Source organism: Rhinopithecus roxellana, chromosome 16 (genome assembly GCF_007565055.1).
Source record: "Rhinopithecus roxellana isolate Shanxi Qingling chromosome 16, ASM756505v1, whole genome shotgun sequence".
Lineage (NCBI taxonomy): Eukaryota > Metazoa > Chordata > Mammalia > Primates > Cercopithecidae > Rhinopithecus > Rhinopithecus roxellana.
In genome coordinates this window covers 90,461,492-90,484,543 of record NC_044564.1, presented here as the reverse complement: position 1 = coordinate 90,484,543, position 23,052 = coordinate 90,461,492, and the positions used below count along the sequence as shown (strand labels likewise).

The 23,052-nt window shown below is 39.9% G+C and overlaps 1 pseudogene; it reads right to left on the bottom strand.

Moving 5' to 3' along the window:
- Positions 1-20,685: 20,685 nt before the first annotated feature.
- On the bottom strand, positions 20,686-22,462 carry LOC104659887 (annotated as a pseudogene).
- Positions 22,463-23,052: the final 590 nt, after the last annotated feature.

Sequence of the window (23,052 nt, the reverse complement as noted above, 5' to 3'; positions counted from 1 at the left end):
AAGGACAGGCTTGTGACAAATGGTAGTGGAACTTTTAGATATACAAAAAAAAAAAAAATGAACTTTGGTTGGTCCATACCTTGCATTATATATAAACATGAACTCAGAATGGTTCATAGACCTAAATGTAAAAGTTAAAACTATAAAATTTCTCTAATGAAACGGAAGCAAGTCTCTGACCTTGGGTTAGTCAAATATTTCTTGGCTAAGGCAACGAAAGCACAATCTGTAAAATAACAAATTAATAAATTGGATTTCAAAAGACACTGGAACAAAAATAAAAAGCCTTGCTACTGACTTGGATAAAACATTGCAAATTCCATACGCAGGCATATTTTCTGTACCCAGTTAGTGATTTTATAAAGTGATACTGAGGCAGCAAGGCCCAGTGGCTGAGACAATTCTGAAGCCAGACACCTGGGATTTGATCCCTGCCCTGCCACTTACCACTTATTAAGCATGTGACTTGAAGAAAGTCTGCTAATTTCTATGGCTTTCCTTTTCCTATCTAAAAATGGATAAAATAATAATATCTAAACCTCCTCATTGGTTGCTATAAAGGTGAATTAATATTCTAAAGTGCATAGATCAATGTCTGGCACATAGTAGCCAGGACAGGTTTGTTAAATACATAAAACGAAGCAGGAGGAAGCCTGTCTCCACCATCCTCCTAGTGGTGGTACATTTTTTTCACCTTTCTTAATCTCAGGGGAGAACTGATTTTCTCATTCTGTCTTATTTAACGTTTGAGCTCGATGTCTAACCTATAATTTTACATATGATTTATTTCCGTATACTTCTCATTTTATTTTTTAAAACCCCTATGATTTGATTTCAAAAGAAGTAAAAACAAATTAAAGCCTGTTGACCTAAAACTTGCTTCCGTGACATCCCCGCTGGGAATAATAGGAAATGCTCGTGCCTTGAGATGAGAATGCCGTTGTTTGCTCTGTGCTGTTTTTTCCTTACTGTTTATAGCCTGAAGACTAAATCAGTAAAATAAAAGTGGAATTAAGAAATATATCTTGTTTACTAGTCAAAGCAGTTCAGAAACTGTATTTCACTGTTACATCTAGATAGTTGAATTATGTGCCTTTAAGCTATGAAATTTGGTTAAATTAACTTTAATGAAAAAAATCGGAATGCAATTCCGTTTTTATCTTCTTCTTTCAATATGGTAAAACAAACCTAACTATTAATACAGCATTGAGATAACTTTGACTTATTAGAATGCAAATGACTCTAGACTGATCTAATGCCTCACATTTAGGGCTAGTTTTAAAGGTCTTCTCTGTGTGATCCCCATTTACCAATGAAACTTATTAATGTGAGTTATAGATTATTTTCCATTGTGTGCCGAGCAAGGAGAGATTCAAGCTTATTTGAATCACACAGGCACATAGACTTTGGAATGATTAGGAGACCATGGCTAAAATTGTGAGTAATACATGTAGAGAAGTTTAAACTTTTCCTCTGGAGGTGTGAAAACTGAGTCATCCTGCTAAAACATACTGACAATAGATAGATTAACAGGAGAAAGGCCAGGTGCAGTGGCTCATGCCTGTAATCCCAGCACTTGGAGAGGCTGAGACGGGCGGATCACAAGGTCAGGAGATGGAGACCATTCTGGCTAACACAGTGAAACCCCATCTCTATTAAAAATACAAAAAATTAGCCGGGCGTAGTGGCGGGCACCTGTAGTCCCAGCTATTGGGGAGGCTGAGGCAGGAGAATGGCGTGAACCTGGGAGGCGGAGCTTGCAGTGAGCCAAGATGGCGCCACTCACTCCATCCTGGGCTACAGAGCGAGACTCCATCTCAAGAAAAAAAAAAAAAAAAGACTAACAGGAGAAAAACATACAGATTTGCAAATATGTACATGACCATGAGAACCTTATAAATATGAGACTCAAAGAAGGGCCAGACAGCTGAGGCTTAAATAGCATTCTAGGGGAAAGGGGAGATTAGTGTGAAGGTAATTTTGAGGAATAGTAAAATGGTTTTCAGGAGAATTGAATGGACCTGGGAGACAGAAATTGGTTTGTAAATTATTCTCTTTGGAATCTGAATAGAACAAGTTATGGGAAGGTGAGGGGTGGAACTGCACTGAACAACGGCTGTCACTATGCAGAGAAAAGTCTCTTAGGCAGTCTCTTGCAGCTGCCCTCAGAAGAACAGATGAAAAACCTGTCTGGGCATGTTGATGACTTTTAGTCTCCTCTAGAAAGTATCAAAATCCTCCTATTTTGCCCCTTGCCAAGTACTTGTGAAGGGCACTGGTTATAGCATGTGGCATGTTACGGTGTGGCGAGGAGCTGCACAGCAAGGGGGCTGAACATGCACTGATATGATTAGCTTCATCTCTAAAGAGTCAAGTCTCAGATGGAGCAGCTTGCACTCAAGGCACTTTGAAAATGAAGAGGTTATAAAAGTATTCCAAGGGTCTCTAAGCCTTGTCAGTCTCTATTTTCTTTATGACAACCAATGGGTCGTTAAGTAGTTGGCATGGGGTCAGTATATGGGCAGAGGGAGGCGCCCCGGTGGAAGTACTAGAGGATTTGGTATTGCATCTAGGATGCTAGAATTCTTAGAGGTTAAAGGATTTTAATTTACCTAATAAAACCTCAAAATTTAATTTACTCAACGTTTAACCAAGAGGCATCTTCTGTGCTGAACTAAGAAGCCTGAACTTTTCCCTGAAAGCAGTAAGAAGCCTTGTAGGGATTTTTAAGTAAAGGTGACAGGGTTAGATTTAAATTTTAAAGGACTGCTATGAAGGAAACGTTAGAGGGAAGCAAAAAAAAAAAGAAGCAGGGAGCATTATTAAATTTTGTTACAACAGCAAAAGTGGTAGCAGGACGAGCCGCAGACAAAACTCCTCAGACACTGAATTAAAGAAGGAGGAGTTTATTCGGCTGGGGGCATTGGCAAGACTCCTGTCTCAAGAGCCAAGCTCCCCAAGTGAGCAATTCCTGTCCCTTTTAAGGGCTCACAACTCTAAGGGTGTGTGTGTGAGACGGTCGTGATCGATTCAGCAAGCAGGGGGTATGTGACTGGGGGATGCATGCACCAGTAATTAGATCAGAAAACAACAGGATAGGGATTTTCATAGTGCTTTTCTATACAATGTCTGTGATCTATAGATAACAGAACCAGTTAGGTCAGGGGTTGATCTTTAACTACCAGGCCCAGGGTGTGGCGCTGGGCTGTCTGCTTATGGATTTCATTTCTGCCTTTTAGTTTCTTCTCAGAATTGGAAAAAACTACTTTAAAGTTCATACGGAACCCAAAAAGAGCCTGCATTGCCAAGACAATCGTAAGCCAAAAGAACAAACCTGGAGGCATAACGCTTTGTGACTTCAAACTATACTACAAGGCCACAGTAACCAAAACAGCGTGGTACTGGTACCAAAACAGAGATATAGACCAATGGAACAGAACAGAGCCCTCAGAAATAATACCACACATCTACAACCAACTGATCTTTGACAAACCTGACAAAAACAAGAAATGGGGAAAGGATTCCCTATTAAATAAATGGTGCTGGGAAAACTGGCTAGCCATATGTAGAAAGCTGAAACTGGATCTTTTCCTTACACCTTATACAAAAATTAATTCAAGATGGATTCAAGACTTAAATGTTAGACCTAAAACCATAAAAACCCTAGAAGAAAACCTAGGCAATACTGTTCAGGACATAGGCATGGGCAAGGACTTCATGTCTAAAACACCAAAAGCAATGGCAACAGAAGCCAAAATTGAGAAATGCGATCTAATTAAACTAAAGAGCTTCTGCACATCAAGAGAAACTACCATCAGAGTGAACAGGCAACCTACAGAATAGGAGAAAATTTTTGCAATCTACACATCTGACAAAGGGCTAATATCCAGAATCTACAAAGAACTTAAACAAATTTACAAGAAAAAATCAAACAATCCCATCAAAAACTGGGGAAAGGATATGAACACACACTTCTCAAAAGAAGACATTTATGCAGCCAACAGACACATGAAAAAATGCTCATCATCACTGGCCGTCAGAGAAATGCAAATCAAAACCACAATGAGATACCATCTCACACCAGTTAGAATGGCAGTCATTAAAAAGTCAAGAAACAACGGGTGCTGGAGAGGATGTGGAGAAATAGGAACACTTTTACACTGTTGGGAGTGTAAACTAGTGCAACCATTGTGGAAGACAGTGTGGCGATTCCTCAAGGATCTGGAACTAGAAATACCATTTGACCCAGCCATCCCATTACTGGGTATATACCCAAAGGATTATAAATCATGCTGCTAGAAAGACACATGCACACGTATGTTTACTGTGGCACTTTTCACAATAGCAAAGACTTGGAACCAACCCAAATGCCCATCAATGATAGACTGGATTAAGAAAATGGGGCACATATATACCATGGAATACTATGCAGCCATAAAAAAGGTTGAGTTCATGTCCTTTGTAGGGACTTGGATAAAGCTGGAAAGCATCATTCTGAGCAAACTATCGCAAGGACAGAAAACCAAAAACCGCATGTTCTCACTCATAGGTGGGAACTGAACAATGAGAACATTGTTCAGAGGTTTATTCTGAACCAATAGGAGTGACCGAGGCCTGCAGAAAACATGCACCTGAGAAGGCTTGAGTAACTGGTCCCAAGGTGGCTGGGTTGGTTTGGTTTTATACATTTCAGGGAGGCAAGAGTTACAGGCAAAGACATTCAACACATGGAAGGTATACATTGGTTCAGCTCAAAAAGGGGGATTATCTTCAGGATAGGTCTTACAGGTTGTAGGTGGATTTGGGGATTCTATAATTTGTGATTGGTTAAAGGGGTAAAGGCTAACAGGGTGAAACCCCGTCTCTACTAAAAACACAAAAAATTAGCCTGGCATGATGGTGGGTGCCTGTAGTCCCAGCTACTGGGAAGGCTGAGGCAGGAGAATGGTGTGAACTTGGGAGGCGGAGCTTGCAGTGAGCCGAGATCACACCACTGCACTCCAGCCTGGGCTACAAAGAGAGACTCCATCTCAAAAAAAAAAAAAAGAATTTTATATTTAGTTTACAACCTAGCGTTGGTCTATGTTATATACTCAGGAAAGTTTCTGAAATAGTCTCAGACTGGGTCAGTGACCTGGGATATGGAAAAAGGGCCTGTGTCTTGAATGATGCACTTGAAAGTGGAATATAAGACTCTGTAAAACTCAAAGCATCTGTGAACACAAAATTCAATTGACTTGATTTGCGGCAGGCTCTCTCCACTGCTAGCAATTACAATTCAACCCCAGTTATGCATGATGTCCACAAGAACATTGTGGTGACCAGCAGAAACCAAGCTTCACTTGAAGAATAAAGGTTGCAATTTTGCAAAGGTCATGTGTTACAGAAATTTTCAGTGAGATGAGATAGTTTTAAATATTTACGGCATGGACCTAAAATACACTTGAGCTCTTTAGGATGAAGGAATCTATTATTTTGTTGATAAGTGAGGAATTTAAATGGCCACTAATTTCTTGCACGAATAGCTCTGCACGTTTTTCTCCATGTGTTTGTAGCACATACCCCTTATTGTTCAAACAACACTAAGGGATGTTTTGTGGGCACATCTTTAGAATTATACATTAAAATTCTAGTAAATCTTAAGGCCTAGAGGATATAAAATCTGAAGTAATCTTGCTCAGCAGAAATTATCAATAAACCTTTTTATGTTTCACTAAAAATAAGGAACAGAGTTAATAATCTTGACTTTTTATTTGTGCAAGTTGAAAAAGTTCTTGTGTTTTTTTCTCAGTCTACTAAAGATCTAAATTATTTTGATATAGTTTCACACTTACTTTGTACTGAAAGTGATTTTTCTCATTTTTGTTGATAGAAATAAAAACATCAGTAGGAGGGGAAGGAGGAAGGAGGGAGAAGAAAGAGGGAGAATAGGAGGAGAAGAGGAAGAGAGGAGGAAGTCATGAACAGCCCTCCTGCATTTTGCATCAGGTAGAAAAGTCGGTTGAATGTTGGGAAGAACACAGATAGTAAGTACATAGATTTTCATGTAATAAAAATACCCATTTTTATCAATGCAGGAATGTGCATTTTTTAGTCACCATAAGAAGACAGAGAGCCCCTGGGGCCACCTTTTGGTGTCTCCCAGCTTCCAGTGGCAGTCAAGCTTGTAGCAGAGGGACCTGCGTCCCACCTGGCCCTCATCTCCACACTGCCCTAGGCTTGGTTAAAGGAACTGTTGTTCTTTATGTTCCCAACAGCAACTGTGCAAATGTTCTGCTTGCCCTTCAGCATGGGGTAGTTCTCCCCTGCACAGCAGCAAACACAATGGTTTAAAACAGGGATAACTCAGTAGATTACCGCTGATCCATCCAACTCTGCTTTATCATCTTGTTATAGTTTCTGGGTGGAGCCTGTTTTTCCAGTTTTGGCTGCTCTGAGCCGGAAGGATGATAGTAGGGCAGGAGAAGGGGAATCAGATTGATATTTATCGAGGGCCTGATGTGAGCCCGGCACTGTGAAGACACTCTACATCTGTTATCTTACTAAATCCTCAATTCAATCCTTTGGGACAAGTGTCACGCTGTTTGTAAATGAGGAAACTAAAACTCATTAAAAATAAGTGACATGTGCAGATCATATAGATAATATACAGTAAGGATTTAAACTCTGGTCTCTTTGGGACCAATACCCATCCTCTTAACTGCTTCACGCTTTCTTCCTGTAAAGTAGAAATATTTGACTTATTAATCATGTATTCCTTTACAACTTCTGAATGGGATCTGAGAGAAATAGATTCATATGCCTCATATATGATAGTTAACTTTAAGGCAAAAATAGAACCATTTAGACAAAAGAGAAGATGATTACATATGAGGCTAACATAGTAAGATCATGAAAATTAAGTTTAGTTTCTCATCTCCAGTTAGACAAGAGGAAGGGAGGTGTGGCAGATCCATGGCTCTTCCCTTTTCTCAGGGCAGACCTTGGGTTATGATCTAATCTCATGTGGTTCTCCAAGACCTTCAGGGAAGCCTTTTTTCTGTTTTGTTAAGTTTGAGGTTATTATTATTATTATTTTTATTATTATTATACTTTAAGTTCTAGGGTACATGTGCATTAACGTGCAGGTTTGTTACATATCTATACTTGTGCCATGTTGGTGTGCTGCACCCATCAACTCGTCAGCACCCATCAATTCGTCATTTATATCAGGTATAACTCCCAATGCAATCCCTCCCCCCTCCCCCCTCCCCATGATAGGCCCCGGTGTGTGATGTTCCCCTTCCCGAGTCCGGTTATTTCTTAATTTGTTTGTCATTTTACTGATAAAGAAGCATAACAGAAATTTATTCTACAGAAAAGGAGACTGATTAAGAAAACGCGGTGCTTTTATCAGGGATTTTCCAGGATAGATGAATAGATACTTTATAGTTACTACTTCAGCTCGTGAAAAAAATTCAAGGATCTGTTATTAAATCGTAGTTTCTTGAAAACCTTTTAAAAGTAAATAAATCTAATGCAGACCAAGTACTTTGCTATTCAGTGGTCTAACAATGAAAAGAGACAACCTAAAGAATATTCAGCTTGTATGTCCCTTAGGTCAACATGTGTAAATAACTAGCAGGTTGGAGGCATTATGTTTTACTTCCATGCAACCTCTTGCATTTTGCAGGGGTCAATGATTTAGGTACCAATGCCCCTTTGTTTTTTTAAAGGAACAAAATACAACCACAATTTCCCTGAACTATGGATTTTAGACTGTAGTTATATATAGGCTAATTTAAATATTTCAAGTAAAGCATATAAGAAAATATAGTTAAAATAGCATGATAATAATTGACAAGTAAACATCACCGCACTTTCTAGAGCATCCATCTGTATGATAAATTATATGGTCCACCCTATTTATCAGGTCCACCCTAATAACAACCGCCTCTTAGAACACTATATTATCCTGGTCTTTCAAATGAGGAAATTAGCATAGCGTTGAGATCCCAGCCAAAAAGTCTGGCCTCAGAGCTGGCGTGCTTAGTCACATACTGTGTGGCCGCTCTGCATTTCAGTTTTATTATTATGATCTGGTTATAACTGAGTTTACAAGAGACAAAGGGAGAAGAGCGGGCATAAAAATAGAAGCCACGATCTAGAATCACTCATTCAAAATATCTGGTTACTATTTCACTCTTTCCACAGTCACTTAGAAGGCACTCCCGATACATTTTAGACCTAAGTCTTAGAATAGTATTAGATTTCTGAGAAAATGACAGCTTTTCCTCTTTGATAAAAAGAATGTTGTATTAATTATGTGTCTCCTTTGTTTTTACTGTTACAATAAAGTCTTGTATCTTAAGGACGTCCACAATGCCAACCCCTCTACAAGTCCCACCTTCAGTATCTTCTTACTATTCTGGTTGACATTATTTCCTGCTCCTAATTTTTAAACTTAAATTACTTGACCATTTTTAGGTGATTATCTATCTGGTCAAGTGACTTGGAAATGGGGCAACAAAATAGAATGATAGATTGGTTTGCGTAGGAAAACAGACAGAAAAGGAACGACAGCAATGCAGGACCAGATGGATGCTTCCCAGAAGCAAAGAACAGGGGCCCGCGCTTACAGGAGTACGTGGGGACTGATGGATGAAGTTCATTATGGCTTCCGGAAGAGGAGCCAAGCCACTGATGAGTGAGGTAACTAAGAGCTCTGATGCTCTTAGTGAGCTAAGGTCCACCTGCTGCTAAGATTACCTCAAAATACTGAGCTTAAGGTAAAACTCCAGTTTTAGAATAGTATTAAACATAATTTGGCCGGCTGTGGTGGTGGGCACCTGTAGTCCAGCTATTTGGGAGGCTGAGGCAGGAGAATGGCCTGAACCCGGGAGGCGGAGCTTGCAGTGAGTTGAGATTATGCCCCTGCACTCCAGCCTGGGCGACAGAGCAAGACTCTGTCTTAATAATAATAATAATAATAATAATAATAATAATAATTTGGTTAAGGATGAGCTGTGAAATAACGAATTCAAATGCTGCTAACTGAGCACTTCAGTTAGTGCTCCTTAAGGCTGTGAGAAATAGGCTCATGCTCAGTTCCTCCTGGGCGCTGTAAAAGGAACATAAAATCTCCAGACCCCATGCTCACTAAGCCAAAGGGAACAGTCAAGCTGAGAACTGGGTCATGCAAAGCAGCCTCCCGTTTAGTTCCTAAATAAGACAGCTACGGAGCTACAAGGATACATACCTCCCTCACAATTCGCTCTAAACCAAATTCTTTGTGGGTCCCAAGATCTTTACCCTAAAACAGTTCTGTCGAATTTCGCCCAGATAATGCAAGTGAAAAGCTTATCTTCACAGATCCTGGAACGAAGGACAAAGGACAGAATTAAAATTTCCCCCCACCCGCCACCCCCCACCAAAGGAAGCATATCTGATTGCCTCCTTTGGAAAGGCTAATCAGAAACTGAAAAGAATGTAACTGTTTGTGTCTCACCTATCTGTGACCTGGAAGCTCCCTCCCAGCTTTGAGTCTTCCTGCCTTTGCTTCCAGTTGTTCTGCCTTTCCAGACCCAACCAATGTACTTCTTATATGTATTGATTGATGTCTCATGTCTCCCTACATGTAAAAAAAGCTGTGTCCCAGCCGTCTTGGGCACATGCTGTCAGGCTCTCCTGAGGCTGTGTCACGGATGTGTCCTCAACCTTAGCAAAAGAAACTTTCTAAACTGAGACTTGTCTCCGATTTCCTGGGTTCACAAATGCATATCTGATTACTTCCTCTACTTTATGTTTGTTTTATCTTACGTAAAAATGCAGATTCACTGAGTGTGAGATGAATGCATAACTGACTATTTCTCTACCCCTTCGACATGTGAAATGTGGATTCAGTGGACACTGATCAAAGACTCCACAGAATGCAACTGCTTGCTGCTTTTCTCTACCCTCCCCCTTTTTCTTTTCTTTCTCTTTCTCCCACTGCCTGCTCTTCCCCTTAAATACTAAAATTCCCGGGTCCTCTTTGAAAAAAGCGTGGATCACAGATTGTTCTTATGGTTTTATGTTCCTTTTTTCCCAGGTGCATTGTTAAGCTTGTCAAAATAAACCGCTAACACGATTGAGACTCTCCTCAGTCATTTGCTTTGGTCAGTGGTGAAGGTTCGTTGCATGGGTTAACTTCTGTCCCACTCCGAGTCTTCCTCTGGCTGCCTTCGGTGCCAACACAAACTGCTCCCTCTAACCTGTTTGCAAACATGCATTTCTTCTGTCGTCACTGTCTCTAGGATTTCCGTTTATTGCTTTTGTTATGGCCACTGTCCACTTTCAGGCATACAAATCCCCAGTTTCTTCTCTGTGTGGTTTATATTTAAGGTGAACAAGGGAGTCTGATGGGTTGGAAAGTCACTGTCTGATATGAATGATCCAGACCTTTGGCTCATGAGCAACCTGGTGAGAAATAGTGGCAACGAGCGTGCCATATGAGCTTAATAAGAAGTCTGGGGTGACACGCCCGAGGATTTGCTTCTAATTGCATTTATCAGACAGGGCAGGGTTGAGTGCAGACAACTTTAAAAGGGGCAATTACCCAGCCTGCTAAACCTGCTATAGGTAAAGGAGTGTGCCGGGCAAGGTGCCAGCACATCGTATAAAACGATTGTTATAGATTAAAGAAACACTGGCATACCTAGGGCATGGGCATTTGATACATCAGATCTAAAAGAATAATACATACGCTTCAGACCAGTTGTAAGAAAATTCACTTTTCTATATAGCAGGCTCTAAAGTGCATTTCTAGGAGGCACAGATGCCTCACTAGAAAACTAAAGAAGTTCTGAAAAAAAGCGAATATGATACTTGAGAGCATGTCTGTTTCTATGTCATCTAAGTTACAGGAAGAGGAAACAGCCTCATTTACGAAAGTGTGAATTGGAAGCCACTGAAAAATGTGACTGGATAGGATGAAACACTTGTGTGACACTTTAATAATGGGTATTGGAGAGCTCCTCATTATTTTCCACTGCAGTAAAGTACAACATGTGGCAGGATGTCAGTGTAGCATTTACCTATGTGGTGCCACTCTGCTGCAGAATTTTAAGGAATGAAAATAAGGAAGTGCTACCTGAAAGCTGGCAAATTGAAAGATAAAGAAAGTTGACTTTTGTGGAGTGCCTGCTTTGTGCTAGGCACAGGTTTCCAAATTTTGCTGCACAATGGAATCATCTTGGACCTTTAAAAAATGTTGATGCCTGGTTCCCATGCCTAATATTTTGACTTCATGGGTGTTGCGTGGAATCTGGACACTGAGTTTCTGAAAGCTTCCCACGTCATTGTAATGTGCAGCAGTTTGGGAATCACCCTACCACGCTATTCCATTTCTTTCTTTCTATCTTTCTTTCTTTTTTTTTTGATGGAGTTTCACTCCTGTTGCCCAGGCTGGAGTGGAATGGCACGATCTCAGCTCACCGCGCCTCCACCTCCCAGGTTCAAGCGATTCTCCTGCCTCAGCCTCCCAAGTAGCTGGGATTACAGACAAGCACCACCATGCCCGGCTAATTTTCTGTTTTTAGTATAGATGGGGTTTCTCCATGTTGGTCAGGCTGGTCTCTAACTCCCGACCTCAGGTGATCTGCCCACCTTGGCCTCCCAAAGTGCTGGGATTACAGGTGTGAGCCACTGGGCCTGACCCAGACCGTTCCATTTCTACCCATTATCTCACTTAACCCACAGTGAAGACTCTTGTTGCAGATGAGGTCATAGAGGCTAGATGACCCCAGAAAACTCACCTAATTTTGGGTGTGAAATACACTATAATTTCTGATCCTGCAGCTGTAAAACTCCAAAGCTTGGGTTCTTCTCACTCTTCCACACTGGTAGAATTCATGGACTATAAGGGAAGAAAGGTTTTCTGTTTAATTTTCCTTGTGCTGGTAGCTAGCAGAGAATTGTAATTCATTTAGTAGAGGAAAAAAACCATATACATATACTGGGCTATGTTATTAAGGATTGGGGTTTGGTTAAGATCAGACAATGAAACCTATTATAAATTTCCAAAGATTTGCAGGGCAGACCACACTACACCATGTTTCTGGGAGCCCAGAATGCAGAAACAAACATCAAATTTCTCTTGTAATTTCATGGAAATATTCCATGTTAAAATTGTATTACATTCAAAAGGTTAGAGTAGAAAATGAGAAGTATACACTTTTAATTCTCAAGTTCTATATTTGCCAGAAACTTATCTCACCTTCATTAAAAAAAAATCTTATTACTTGATTTCAGAACAATTATAAAACATACTATGGGCTGGGAGAAGTGGCTCACGCCTGTAATCCCAGCACTTTGGGAGGCCGAGGCAGGCAGATCATGAGGTCAGGAGATCCAGACCATCCTGGCTAACATGATGAAACCCCATCTCTACTACAAATACAAATAATTAGCTGGGTGTGGTGGTGGGCGCCTGTAGCCCCAGCTACTCGGGAGGCTGGGGCAGGGGAATGGTGTGAACCTGGAAGGCAGAGCTTGCAGTGAGCCAAGATCACGCCACTGCACTCCAGCCTGGGCAACAGAGCGAGATTCTGGTCTCAAAAACAAACAAACAAACAAAAAACATGCTATTACTATGACATCCTCAGTAGTGATTCAAAATCAGACTTACAAAAAATAAGTAAAATGAATTTAAAAAAACAAACAAAACATGTTGAACTGGGAAAACAAGAAACTGAGATTGAAAATACATCCTAAAATAAAATCCTGTGTAAAATTCAACAGAAATATGAAGATACCTTTGGCACTATACAGAGGAAAAATAAAATAGGTAGGAAAAGAGCTTTTCAGACCAAAATAAAGAAGAGAAGAAAATGGGGCGACGGTCCTGGTAGAATGCCAGATTAATCTCTTCAGACGCCGTGATCCTCTGGGGGCATTCTCTCCCTAGGCATCTGAAATTGACAAAGGAAGGTTGCATTCTCCATCCATATTGTAGTACTTGGTTCTCTATGTTTAGATGTACGCTGCCCATGTCCAATATTATTGAACATATAGATTTATATCTTGCTTTTTCTATATATATGTCATGTCCATGTTTGACAAACGCTCATATTTATTACATTTAATAACAACAGAAGCTTATCGCCTCATGTTGGGTGTTAAAATTTTCTTACTCTTGGATATTTAGGCTATTTTCACTTTTTCGATGTAACATTGAACATCTTGTAAACATAATTAAAAAAAATAAAAAAAAACAGCCAGCGGGTGCAGTGGCTCACACCTGTAATCCCAGCACTTTGGGAGGTGGAGGTGGGTGGATCATGAGGTCAGGACATTGAGACCATCCTGAACAACATAGTGAAACTCCATCTCTACTAAAATACAAAAATTAGCTGGGCGTGGTGGCGCGCGCCTGTAATCCCAGCTACTCAGGAGGCTGCGGCAGGAGAATCGTGTGAACCTGGGAGGCAGAGGTTGCAGTGGGCCGAGATCGCACCACTGCACTCAAGCCTGGGTGACAGAGCAAGACTTCGTCTCAAAAAAAAAAAAAAAAAAAGGTGTCTTAGTATAAATTCCTGGTAATGAGTGAGATACTGATTAAAGGAGGATGACATTTTTATCAGTTATATAGCATCTGTATGTTACTTTCTGAATGCACCCATTAGGTTGCAAGGTCACAAGTAGCACGTGGTGCATGTGTTCTCCACAGGACTGTCAGGAAAGTCTTATCTTTTCACTGCAATTTTATGAGTAATTAGAGATAAAATGGTGCTTTGGACTACTGTTAACTTGCATGTCTATGGTTATTAGATAAATTTTTTCTCACTTTTTAAACTATTTACATTATCTCATGTGATCTTGTCAATAGAGGTTTTTCTATATTTACTTATCTTGAATTTCCTCCTATTTTTTGAAATAATTAATTTACTTAATGTAGAGTTGTCCTCATAATGGTAGTATTCATTGCAACATTTCCCAACTTCATTGTGTTCCTCATGTAGCTCTAGTCTTCTTATGCAGATATTTTCATTTTTATGCATTTAATTTTTTAAAGAATATCTTCTATTGCTTATAATCTATGGAAGTTTTTATTTCTTCATTTCTGCTTAGACCTAATGACTCCCTTATTTTATTATCTGTGAGCTTTTCTCTCCATTAGGTTAGCACAGCCTTCTATAATCTGACCTTATTAGACCTTAGAAAAGCATCATTTGACACACTTCAACTCAGCACCTCAGATCTATTTGGTCCATCCCTTTTCTTCCATACAAACGTACCATGTTCATTTATGCCTTGGGGCATTTGGCCTGTCTTAGATGCCCGCCCATTCTTACTTCCTCTACCCATTCAAAGTCTACCTATCCGGGGGACAGATGCTCCTCCCCTTAATTTACTTAATCACATGAACTCCTATAACCTCCTATAACCTGCACAGTCAATATTTACAATTTAGCAATTACCCATAATTATCTGATCTCTTGTATGTCTTTCAAATCTGTTAGCCTTATCTTCTTAGACTGTGAGAATAATACCTATATTTCAATTGTCTTTACAGCTCTGATGACTGTTGAAATATATTTTGAGTACCCTACATGCTCACTGCATATTTAATTGGTTAAGAATTAAAGAAGTGAATTTTTATCTGCAACTGAGTGGATCAGCACCGTTGAACTCCAAGTGTCTCCAAGTCCTCATCACCTGCCTTTGAGAGACATGACTCAAAGGCAGGTGATAAGAAACAAGAAAATTGGAACTCATACTTTCAGAGATTTTCCTGCCTCAGATGTAAAGTGTCCTTGCTACTGGGGTCTAGAAGATGACTTCTAAACTGATTCTGACAGGATTCTAACTTGAAATCCCGTTATATTCAGTTTTCCTCACTGTTCTCTTTACCCACTTCACACTAGGTGGTACCGGTACTGAGAAATAATTCTCCTCTAAATTCTAAACTCTAAACTGTGTCCACTTTTCATCCCATTTATCTTGCCAGTCCCTCCACTCTCTTTCAAGTTTCCCCGTCATAGCTTCAATTTATTCTCTTTGGTTGTGATCGTGTTCGTCAGCAGTCTCCACATGCTTCAACCCATGACACTCAAACTTTCAAGCTGGATCGAAACAACCATGACTTTTCCCGTTCCTATCCCTGGGCTATTGTGTGTTGCCACAAGAATTCACCCACCGAGTGAGGTTGGTGCTCATGATTTACAGCCACTGGAGCAGCTTTGCAGACCTGTCAGCATCCTCTTCCATTTCTCCCAGGGCTCTACCATATCTTCACCACCCCTCAGAAGATCTTGCCTTTCATTCACAAAGAAAATGTGATCATCAGCCAGAAAGTCTCTCCATTGTCATGCTCTAAAACAACCAACTAACCACATCAAGACATACCCATATTTGCATGCGATCATGCTCACGTTCTTGTCCGAGGGAAAAACCCTTCTGCTCAATGTCAGTCCATCCTCACATTGTTTTCTCAGTCATAGTCAAGATGCTGTACAATGATTAACATCAGTCTTCCCTTTCATGTATTTTTAATCTTTTCAATTTATGAACATGATCACAATTTTTTTTCCTGTGAAGAGAAAAAACAATTCTACATCTCAGACCTTGCTTTCTATCCACCCACTCTCCCTCAGCCATGGCCATTACCTCTTCAAGGCCAAACTTCTCCAAAAAAGTCTTCCATCACTTCCTTGTCAGGCCTCCACCCACTTCCTTGGGTCTATGCACTCTTATAAACATTGAAGCCATCAATTCCTCAGTAGTCAGATCTGAGCTCATCTGACTGGAATTTTCAGGTGTTAACATCTTGTTTACATCTTTCATCTTGTAACCCTGTCTTTCCCTGGCTTCCATGATACCGTTTTTCCACACCCTCTTCGAAGGTCTCTAAATGTGCCTCCTTGGTCTCCATTGCTAACTATTCTTCCTGCCTGCTTCTTGAATGCTGGTGTCTCTCATGTTCCATCCTTGAGCTTATTTTTCCCAAAGCATTCCTCTGAGTAATGTAAACAAGTGCTTTCCAATTTTAATGTACATATAAATTACCTGGAAATCTTAAAATGCAGATTCTTATTCAATAGGTCTGGGATGAAGGATGAAATTATGCATTTCAAACAAGCTTTCAAATGATGTCCATGCTGCTGGGCCATACACTACACTTTGAATAGTGAGGATCTAAACTACTCATTGGTCTCAGTTGGCGATAACCCCAAATCTCTGGCCAGCTCTATCTCCTAAGCAAATTCTATACAAATAGTTAAGCACCAGAGACAAACATCTCAAAAACAAATATGCAAACTAAACTCATTTTCTCTGTTTCCTCAATCAAATAATTTGCAGATACCCTTGTTTTAATAAATAGCATTATGTCCCTTCAGTTACATGAGTCAGACCTGGAATTACCCTGGGCTTTTTTTCACTATCTCTCATGCCACTCATCCTCTACCTCAATATTCAGTTAATAAGAAAGTACTGGCCGGGCACGGTGGCTCACGCCTGTAATCCCAGCACTTTGGGAGGCCGACTTGGGTGGATCACGAGGTCAGGAGTTCGAGACCAGCATGGCTAATATGGTGAAACCCCCGTCTCTACTAAAAATGCAAAAATCAGCTGGACGTGGTGTCAGGCACCTGTAATCCCAACTGCTCAGGAGGCTGAGGCAGGAGAATTGCTTGAAGAGGTTGCAGTGAGCCAAGATCGTGCCACTGCACTCCAGCCTGGGCGATAGACCAAGACTCAGTCTCCAAAAGAAAAAAAAAAAAAGAAAGAAAAAAAAAAGAAAAAAGAAAGTACTGCTTACTCTACCTTCTTATCTCTTAAACCCACGGGCTCCTCTTTATCCCAGGCTACTGCCTTAATTAACAACATCAATTAACAACATCAATATCTATTTTATGAATCATTTACAACAATTTAAATACAACGATTTAACCCACCTTCTTATCTCTTAAACCCACGGGCTCCTCTTTATCCCAGGCTACTGCCTTAATTAACAACATCAATTAACAACATCAATATCTATTTTATGAATCATTTACAACAATTTAAATACAACAATAAAAAACTCGTTTTCTTACCTTTACCATTGCTCCTCTCCAGACTCTCTACATTAGGAATATGCTTTTTAAAAATGAAAGAATGACAAAGTCACTGTTTCAGGAGAGTGTATCCAGCAAGTGACCAAGGAAGGCATCAGGCAAGAGACAATGGAGCTTGAGTTGGTCATTTTTGGACACATGAATCGGGAGAGGCAGAGGGAGTGTAATGGTTTCCATTTTATCCCTGTGCCTTAACACAGACCACGAAGTCCTTGAAATCTTCCCTTTGCTAAACCTTCCTTCTTACAACCTAAACTTCCGGCATGTTTAGAGCTCCCAAGGTCCTTGTGCTCATCAGTCAACTCCTCTGTAAAGTGTCTTCTTATTGGCTCTTTCCATTGGAATTCACTCTATCTGCTATACTTTTTCAGCCAGTTAGCCTTTTTAACATTGTTGTTAAAAAAACTATAGAAGAGGAAATTAGTACAGAGAAAAGCAACAAACTAGCAAAAATCATGGGACTGGGGAGGAAGTCGAGGGCTCCTCTTTCTATCCCCAATTAGAATCAGCACATTTAAGAACAGTTGTGAATAGAAACTCTAGATTGCAGCCATTCATTAAAAACCCTTCATTTTACACATGGTAATCTGAGATTCATAAATGGCTCATAACTTACAGGATTCCAAATCTAATCAGTCCCACATAGGACGTTTCACCTCCAGTCCGGTGCTCAGGTGTTTCTGTTCTCCTGCCCATCACCCATTACAGAGGAAGTACCTTCATCTGGGGATGCTCTTCTCCAGGAGATACCTGCCTAAGCATTTGTGCTATGTGGATGCTTTCATGCATCTAGAAATAGTTTACTGCCAGTGTAATGCACATTTTATTTCAGTGTAGAAAATAATTTCTAGACTGTCATGTCACATTACTTTTGGCAGTGGCTATCGTTGGAGAGTTCATCATTCTCTGAAAGCCATTGGTTCTTGGTTCTGTTTCTTTTAAAAGAAGAGAGCTCATTTAATTTAAACATGTAATAATATCCAGAACAGGTTGCTTTTCCGGAAACTGTTAATAGAATCTGCAGAGCTAGACAATGATGAACATGGGATTATGATTATGCAATTTTTTTTTTTTTTGAGACGGAGTCTTGCTCTGTTGCCCAGGCTGGAGCACAGAGGCGTGATCTTGGCCGACTGCAAGCTCTGCCTTCCGGGTTCACGCCATTCTCCTGCCTCAGCCTCCTGAGTAGCTGGGACTACAGGCGCCTGCTACCACGCCCAGCTAATTGTTTTGTTTTTGTATTTTTAGTAGAGGTGGGGGCTTCACCCTGTTAGCCAGGATGGTCTCGATCTCCTGACCTTGTCGGCCTCCCAAAGTGCTGGGATTACAGGCGTGAGCCACCGTGCCCGGCCGATTATGCAAATCTTAAGCATTATTTCGAAGGTCTTTATCTTGTCTTCTCTTGAATAGACATTAAGAGGTAAACAGGGTTCAAAAAACCTAGTTTACAAAAAGGGAAGACATCAGAATTCCATGAAGAGATTTTGGGAATGTACATCTTGAAGCACTATTCTTGTATTCATACGATCTTGGAATCTGTTTTCAGAAATTGTTCCCATGTGATTCTGATGAGCATCATTACTTAAGAATCACTCCCAGAGAATTTAAAGCTATATTGATCAAAGTGGAGGATCTATGACATGATGTAACCATTGGTTTTTCATTCTGTATCAGATCCTTCAGTGTCACACTCTATTGGCCAATAGAGTTAGGGGGCAAGGGAAAACTTAACTCTTTGCCTTCAGTAGATTCACTGAAAAATCAACTAGCAAAAGGCAGATTAGTGAGATCAATGGCATATACATTTACTAGGGTATATGAGAGAGAATCACAGAATGATTGCTCCACCACAAATTGGGATACAGGTGATTATTTACTCTTATTAAGGGAAAGAGAAGTAGGGAAGTGTGAATGATTTTAGAGGGTAGCAAATAATTTTGGGGGAGATTCAATGGGTTTGAAGAACATCCAGTGACCTCAGACCACGTTTTTTGGCCCACAGAGAAGACAATGGTTTGTGACAAAAATCTGTCCAGATGGGTTGGTGACTTCAATTTTTCTTCCTTCAATATGATTTCAGTTAAGGAAAACTCAGGGAGAAGACCAGAGGTAATTGTTTTCTTCTATGTTAGTTCCATACTTTAGGCTTACAAAGAAACTTCAGAGAACAACTTTATCTTGTGCTTGGGGAGAGAAAGGAGAGGAGGGAAGGTCAAAGAGACTTTGAAGCTTCCTCTGGAGTTCATCATGTCAAAGCCCTGTATTTTGGTGTATGGGTTTCTGAGTCCCAGTAGAGTGAAAGGCAGATGTTAGGGACAGAATCACTCAATCCTGATGATACTATTTAATTCCTGAATCCAGAAATACTCTGGATTAGAAAAGATATCCTTTTACTTTTCATTTATATGAGCCGGTCAATTTATCTTCATGTTTAAGTTAGATCTTTGTTTAAGTTTTGTCCTTTGCAAAAGAAAGTAATGGCTTTTATGGTTTCTTCAGAAGGCCTTTCCTTTAATTCCTTAAAAAAGTATAGAAATCTGGAGAAGAAGCCTTTTGTTTTTAATAGCTTGACAATTATATACCCAAGTTGTTTTGTTTTATTTTCCTTGTTTGATGTTCTCCAATTTTCTTGCATTTGCGGTTTGCAGTCTGTTGCTAACTTCTGGAATATTCTTGGCCATTACTTCTTCACATATGTCTTTCAGATTCCAATTTTATCTGTACTAGAATGTTTCATAATATAGAATAGATATCCTTAGTTCTTGAAGGCTCTGTTCTATTTTTCCCCATTCTTATATTTCAGTTTGGGCAATTTCTATTGATTCCCTTCTTAAGTGCAAGATTCTTTCCTTGGCTACATGAAGTCTATTGATGAGTCTATCAAAGGAATTCTTTATCTCTGTTACCAAAGTTTTTATTTCTAGCATTTCCATTTTATTCATATTATAGTTTCCGTATCTCTGCTGAAATTACTCATCTGATTTTGCATGGTGCCAGTTTCTTCATTAGCGCTTTTACCATATTAATCACAGTTGTTTTTAAATTTTCTATCAGAAAATTCTAACAAACACTTGTGTCAGAGCTGAGTGGCTGAGTGTGGTTTTGATGATTGCTTGACCACTTGGGAATGAGTTGTTTCTTGCCTTTTTGTGTGGCTTGTAATTGGTTTTAAATCTAGACAGCTTGTATTGAATACTAAAGACTAGGGTAGCAAGGCATTGAGCAATGTAAGCATTGAGCATGTACAAGGCACTGCATTGTAATGAGGCATGATTTTCTTCTTTTGATTTTAAAATTTGTACATGCCCAATGCTTACATTGTGCAGTTCAATGTTACTACAGCTTTTTTTTTTTTTTTTTTTTTTTTTTTTTTTAATTGCATTTTAAAAGGAGAAAAGCTCAGCTCTTCAAGCACGTTGGGGCAACCCCAGAATGTTGGCTGCAGGCTTCTAAAGGATGATCACTGGTTGTTGCACCTATTCGCCATTTTTCTGGGCAAAAGCAATTCCAATTCCTCTGAAAACTTGTCTCCAGGATACTTCTCTGTCCTCAGCCAGAAGAGATACAGATTGGAACCCACATCGACCTGATTCAACCAAGTGCTCCTTCAATGAGGGGAGCACGATGGTCTATCATCTGCTGACTGCTCAGGATTTGGATCCATCTCCGAATAAAGAAGTGGAGGTAAGAACTGAAACTCCTGGATATATGCAAACAGTGGTCCTTGGAACACTCTCCCGAAGTCATCACAGGCATTCACGGTGCGAGATTGTTCTGCCTTTGTTCCTCTGTTACCACTTCTGCATAGCTGGGTGGTGCTTCGGGTCTTTCAGGAATGGATAAACTGAGTCAGTTTATATGCATGCTACACTGCCTGCTTACATCTGAGGCTCTGGTACCCAATAGATGGAGAGGAATGGTGCTGATGGCAAGTGGCAAGTTAATAAATAAGTCCATAGCTCCAGGAATATCCACATATTCCATTAGTGAATATTCCACACAGATTATACCACACTGGAGAATAGAGGGAGAAACTGGTGGAATTTTCAACAACTTGCCATTCCACGTCTCTCTTTCCAGATGACAAGGATTCCTCATGCAAGTTAGCCTTCCTGTTTTACTTCCTTCATGGAAGGCCTGTGTTTGGTAATGACTGACTTTGGCACCAGCATTTGGGATGAACAGTTCTCAGTCTCAGCAAATATCTGAGTTGATTCACCCGTGGTATAGCCCTTCCTTTCAATTTTAGCACTTACGGATATTGAGCCTCAGGTAGAAAACCAGCAACTTAGCGTCTTTTCTTCTGTGCCTGCTTGAGGTGACAGTGATGAAAGAGTGTTCATATTTATATACTCAGGGACTGTAAATTCCTTCTTTGAGGTGATTGTTAGTAACCAAGGTCTGTGAGATTCAGCTTTCACACAAGAGTGCACACACCACGACTGCCTTTGAATGAGGTAGCAAGTGGTGTCTGTGGAAGCTCAAAGCTGAATGCATATTCATGCCTTCCTGAATGTTGAAACCTTCTTTGGAATTATCATCGTCTCTTTTGTGTCCAATTAAGATATCTTTATGGTTGAAATATTCTACTTCTTCCATGTAATTCCGTGTATAGGCAATATTGGTGCCAGTGTTTCTAGATTCAGCCAAGTGTATTTCCAAGTGTCCTCTTGCATGAATTTTTAACAGATTTTACTCTGATTTTGCCAATAACTACTACTACTTCTTCTTCTTCTTCTTTTTTTTTTTTAATGGAGTCTTGCTTGGTCGCCAGGCTGTAGTGCATTGGCACTATCTGGGCTCACTGCAAGTGATTCTCCTGCCTCAGCCTTTCAAGCAGCTGGGACTACAGGCGTGCACCACCATGCCCAGTTAATTTTTATTTTTTAATAGAGATGGGATTTCACTATGTTGACCAGGATGGTCTCGATCTCCTGACCTCGTGATCCGCCCATCTCGGCCTCCCAAAGTGCTGGGATTACAGGCGTGAGCCACCGCGCCCAGCCGACATTGTATTCCTTTTAAATCCTAGCATGGAATACTATTGATCATTAGGATGGAAACCCAATCATTGATCTATAACAACTGTAACAGCAAGAGACTGGGAAACTACAGAATTAACCATTTTATCTGCTTAATTTGTAGTTTTCCCCACTTATCCAAAACAACATTCTACGTTAACACATTTGGGATGCCTACAACTATTTTAATGTTTTACATTACAAAGAACAAGTTATGTCATCCTCCACTGGAACCATTCATAGTAATGTAGAAAACAGGGTGCCCTGTGGCTCAGTCTCAGATGTGAGACTACACCATATTTGAAGCACATTTATTTCTTGGGAAAAATTTCCAATGTTACTTTTAATGAGTGTAGTTACCATGGAGACAATAGGCATCACCTGTCACTGTTTATCTTTCATTCTAATCAAAAAAGACATTTTAAACAAGCTTTTTAGGATCTCTGAAATATTGTCTACTTGTAATCATGTATTATAAAATTCAGCTGTTTTAAAAGTTAACTATACCAGTAGTGCATTCGTTAGGTATGATAACACGGTAACTGGTTAATCTCAAAGAGACTGAAAGTTCTTATAAGTTAGACATTTGTAAGTCGTGCACCTATATTTGGAAAGAACAACTTTTAGTCATATCCCTCATACATCTGTTTTCACGTTTTATGTCAACCTTATGTTTAAATATGATGCCTCATCATAATGTCCTAAAGGCAAGAAACAATATACCCAAATAAAAATATGTCTATTTTTCTGTGTTATAATTTGTAAGACTGGCTTCAGTAATTGAATGAACATTTTTAAGGTGTCTTGTTTCAATTATTTATACTCCATTGAGTTGCTCAAATGAGTATGAATCCTTCTAGCAAAAACCCAGCCCTCCTATGGAGCTATTTGCAAGGCATACTTAAAAAGTTTATCATATAGTCAATGTTTGTAATTCTTGATGTATTATTTTT